The sequence below is a fragment of the Typopeltis vanoorti genome, chromosome 2 (genome assembly GCF_054136105.1).
Source record: "Typopeltis vanoorti isolate ZY-2024b chromosome 2, IOZ_Tvanoo_1.0, whole genome shotgun sequence".
Lineage (NCBI taxonomy): Eukaryota > Metazoa > Arthropoda > Arachnida > Uropygi > Thelyphonidae > Typopeltis > Typopeltis vanoorti.
Window position 1 is genome coordinate 164,823,393 of NC_143550.1, and position 5,287 is coordinate 164,828,679.

The 5,287-nt window shown below is 32.1% G+C and overlaps 1 pseudogene; it reads left to right on the top strand.

The window, feature by feature from the left end:
• The first annotated feature begins 3,928 nt into the window (after positions 1–3,928).
• On the top strand, positions 3,929–4,825 carry LOC150109609 (retinol dehydrogenase 13 pseudogene; annotated as a pseudogene).
• The last annotated feature ends 462 nt before the right edge of the window (positions 4,826–5,287 follow it).

Consider the following 5,287-nt stretch of genomic DNA (forward strand, 5'->3'; position numbering starts at 1 on the left):
TGCTTGCTGTTTGTTCCGAAGTTCTTTTAAGGTAGAATATTAAAATTCTTTTCACATCGGATTGTAGTCTAGGAGAATGATGATAATTATCGATAATGTTTTGAATTGTAGTTTTGGTATTCATTACATATCGGATTGTTTTTGATTTAATTCAGTTCATGTAACTGAAAATGAGTGAAAAGAGTTTATTATTATTATTATTATTATTATTATTATTATTATTACAGCTCGAATTCAAAAGCGAATTCCTGTAATCGACTTCTTCTTACAAACAAAATAAATAGAGTTATTAACTAGGATAATTTTTTATAATTATAAATAATATTCCTTCAGAGTGGGTTCAACTTTGAAAAGTTCATTGACACGAATGCCACAAAAGTAGAACAGCAGTTTTACTTTCATTCTAAGTGAAAGTTTTCACTAGTTACCATGCCGTTAATTGCGTCTCGTCCTACTTCGAGCAGCAGACTAAACAACTTCGACTATCTTTAATGCAGGTATGCATTATAACTTCCACTAGATAGGCTACAGTATAGGTTGACAGTAGAGACCTGTAGTGTTTTTTTTTTTTTAATTATATTATATAAATAATGCAGATTGCAAGTCTCCGTTCTTTAAGTAGAACGTATAATCCATTTCAGCATTAAAATAGCATCCTACGATTATTATGTGCATGGCTTTGAAATACTTATGAAGTAAAAACGAAAGATGGCTCTGATGATGACTAACAATCAATTTATTTCTTTGATATTTCGTGCCATAGGCTTCATTTAACGGTTCTTTGAAAATGTGAATACATTTGCACTTTGATTGAAAACTCGAGGCAAATGTATTAAATAAAATCTTGAATGTTGAATAAAATTATTATCATCATCATGCGTATCAAGGATTTAGGGATTTAGGTCTAGCATGGCCTGTTCCTGCTTTAAGTCATCGTTTAAGAGGACGTCCTGGTTTTCTTTTTCCTAATGGCTTGTACTTTAAGGCTTGTTTTGGTAATCTTTCTGTTTTCATTCTTTGAACGTGTTCCATCCATTTATAGAACATATTGGAGGTATCAGGAATAATAATAATAATAATAATAATAATAATATTGAATAAAACAATGAAATGTTAAAAGAATGAACTTTGTTTCTGTATTTATTTCACAACAAAAATAGGATATTTAAAAATACGTGAGTAATTTAAATAATTAATAATTATGTTGTAGGTGGGGTAGAACAATATGTAAATGACGAAACAAATTTATTGCGTTTAAGGAAAATAAATTTCACTAAATTAATGAAATTCAATATTTGGATCTGTACAAGTCATGTCCATTTTGTTTTAAACCATACATTTTAATAAAAACAAAATACACAAAACAGTACAAAAACATGTTACAGTTGATAAAAATAATAAATAAATAAATAAAATAAAATAAAATAAAATAAAACAAAAAAAATAAACTCTCCACTTTATTTACTGACAAACAAGTAAGACAATAATAAAAATATCATTTTCAAATAGCATTCTTGATCGTAGAAATTGAAGAACAGAATAAGAAAATGAAAAACTAGGTTATTTAATAAATGGATATGGAAATTTTGTGACTACTCGAAGAAAAATGAGGATGAAATAATATTATTCTAAAGATTTGTTAAATAAATAATTCAGCTAACGCCTTTTATTCCCTTATAGGGAGTAGGCTAGGCCTTTATATCCTATCTAGCTTTTGTAGACTAAGTGGGCGGTTCAATCTCCACTAGTAGCCAATCAGAGATAGCTAGCCCATGTCTATTACTAATTATAGTAGCCACCAATGAAGAGGCTGGCAAACAAGTGCTGCCATCTCTTGGTACCTAACCCTGATAAGATATGTTACTGTCTGAAATAATGTGGATACGGTCGATTTTCGTGAGTTTACGGGATGAAAAACCTGCTTGCCCATGCCAGAGATCGACTAACTCGAGAATCGGTCGAAGAAAGGCTTAGAAAAAGTTCCTCCAGTCGGCGACTAGACTTTAACTTAAGTCTAACTTCAAGCAAAAGATTTGTTAAACAAAGATAAAAGTTATAGTGAAATAAACTCGAATCAACACAGAAATGTAAGAAATTTCCGTGTTGATTCCAGGTTTTGGTCTGGAATGGTCTGGCAGAGGTTGAAGAAGCATCCAAACAATGAAATGAAGAATGAAAAATTACCTGGTATAGATGGCTTTGATGTTGAATTGATCAGAGCTTCTAGTAGTTCAAGTTTGAAATAGTTGTGTGAGATGTTTATACTGTACTAATCTGGAGAAAAAGGTGATACGTGATGATTGAATCAAGAGAATTACTGTTCCAATGAATGAAGGAGGCCTAAGAAAAGAGTGTAGTAACTATAGAGAAATAAACAGAACTGTGTAACTGTGCAAGGATTTATGAAAGGATAAAGACATCATGACAATAAGGAATAATACAGGAAAAGGTCTATTTGGTTAGTTTTTGAAAATATTTAAAATTTCGAATCTCGAGCAAAGGGGTCACGTGGTGATTCTCCAGAGGCCATAAATCTATACCGTTTCATTATTTTGTAAAGCAAATTTCTAAGATTTCTTTAAAACAGACCAGCTACATTTAGATGCCAAATAGCCCAATGAAATTTAAGATACATATAGTTTGTCAGGCAGTTACAGGGCTAATGACAGCTGGGAAGTAGTCCATACAAATTTGTAAAGAATCAAAAATAGATGGTAAGGCATCTCATGAATGCACTGGCTAGATTTAGACATCTCATAATATACACATGGAGAACTTAAGGGTAATTTAAATACCTTTTATGTAAAACTTATGAGGGGTTGTTGAAAATGAAATCCTATCCAATTTTTATCACATTGTTCAGTTATTAATTTACTAAAATAATAAAGCAAAATATAAATGAATAATAATAAAATATAAATGATTATAATTAATAATAAAAATAATAAAATATAAACTATTATTCAAAATAATAACAGAATAATAATTTATAATTCCATTTAATGACAATGATAATTTCTTTCACAAAAAGTGTAATAATACAAATAAAAACAAATGAATAACTTAAACAAAGCAGTAAAATTGTAATTAACCTGCTAACTACCTACCCGTTAACGTAAATCTATATTAATCCATAATAATATATTGCTTTATTAATATTTCTTATTTTATTATTTTTTTTAGGTATTTACTAAAATTTTCTCTACTGCAGTTTAATTTTTAATGCTTATTAAATGTATAACTAAATTTTAAAATTAAATTGTTAACCACGAGATCTGCATACAATCCTTTCTTATTGGACTGTACTAAACAAAGATAGGATCTCATTTCAAGTATATTTGGTCCAGAACAACGCCGAACATTTTATGCCCGTCCTTTATAATCACTGTTGTTTCATGAAAAGTATATACAGTATATACCTTTATTTTCCTAACGAGATATGTTTAAGATCCCCTTAATTCTTGGGGAATTAAGCAATTGCTCAGTTTGCCGTGTGTGAAACGCACACTTGAACTTAACCAACCGTATGCAGAGCATGTTGTAAAACTTTGCGATGAAGTGTATGTACAAACAGTTACGGTACTTCACTTCCGCCATCCTGTGCTGTTACCCCGGTGCAAAAATGACCTAGTAACAGGTCATGAGGGGAATAAACCACACCGAGTAGAATACTACAGATAGAAACTTCTGCGGAAGTTACCCTTTAAGGAAATCAACAAACCTGTATCTCAGAGCAGTTGGGAGTGCAGGGGGGGGGGTTGTGACGGAAACGAGATTTTTTTCTTCTTCTTCTTTTCCACACAGATGCTTCAGCCAGTTAACAGTCGTTATTCTGTTGACGTCAGCAAATCATGGCACCGAAATCTGTAGCAACGGTTATGTTTCCTTCATATCTATTGAACCAACACAGACAAACAACACGGCATCGATGGAAAAGATCCCCGATGACAAGAAAATGTGTGGGAAAACTGTGATTGTTACTGGGGCTAACACTGGCATTGGTAAGGAGACAGCAAGGGAATTATCACGAAGAAATGCAAGGGTAATTTTAGCCTGTCGTAGTATGGATCGGGGTCAAAGAGCAGCAGAAGATATAATAAGTTCAACTGGAAATGATAATGTGGTCGTTAAAATTCTAGATTTGAGTAGTTTTCAATCGGTAAGAAGTTTTGCAGCAGACATACTAAATACAGAATCTCGCCTGGATGTGCTGGTGAATAATGCAGGGATTATGGGTACCCAAACACTCCAAGTCACAGAGGATGGATTAGAACTGGCATTTGCTACTAACCACTTCGGTCCGTTTCTACTTACCAATCTGCTCTTGCCTCTGCTGAAAAGCAGCGTTCCATCCAGGATCATCAATTTGTCTTCCATTGCACATTACGCAGGCATCATCGAGTTTGACAATTTCAATGCCGAACGTTACTACAGTTTTAAACACATATACTTCAATACAAAGTTAGCGAATATCCTGTTCACCGCTGAGTTATGCCGGCGTCTTGCTGGTACAGGAGTTACTGTGAATGCTGTTCACCCGGGTATTATACAAACAGAACTGTACCGAAACCTCAGAGGATGGAACAAATTGTTTGTGACTCTTATTAGACCTTTTATTTCTCCCTTCATGTCGTCAGTTGTACGTGGGGCGGAAACGTCAGTATATTTAGCTTGTTCGGATGCAGTTGATGGAGTTACTGGTAAGTATTTTGTAGATTGTAAACAAAAAACTCCCAGCAGTAAAGCTCTTGACCAGGAATTAGCTCGTCGTTTGTGGACAGTTAGTGAACAGATTACCGGACATGTTACAATAGAATTAGTGTGAAATCTATACGGACATTTCAGGTAAGAACGATATTCAAGATTAAGGGGAAAAAAAAAAAATCCATCTCGACCTCAGAATGACTGCATTTTCAGTTATGACTACCAGTGCATTAAGATCATTCTAGGTTTTTTTTTTTTTTTTTAATTTATAAAAGCTGTATTCAACATTTGTGATTGAAGATAATTTTTTACGTCTTCTGATAGTTTCCTTTTTTTAGTGTTAATCATGACATTTTAGAATATCTAATTTAAAAAAGAAAAGAAAATTAAACAGCACTAATAATAAATTATATATTTTTTGTGAATATTTTTACTGTCTATATAATCTTGTTTTAATATCTGTGTAAATAATAAATTCTTTTTTTTCTGTGATAAATTTTATTTAAAAAAATATATAAATAATTTTTTTATGTTTTGCTGTACGACTATTTTTAGTATATGTATATCTTAAATCATCATTTCC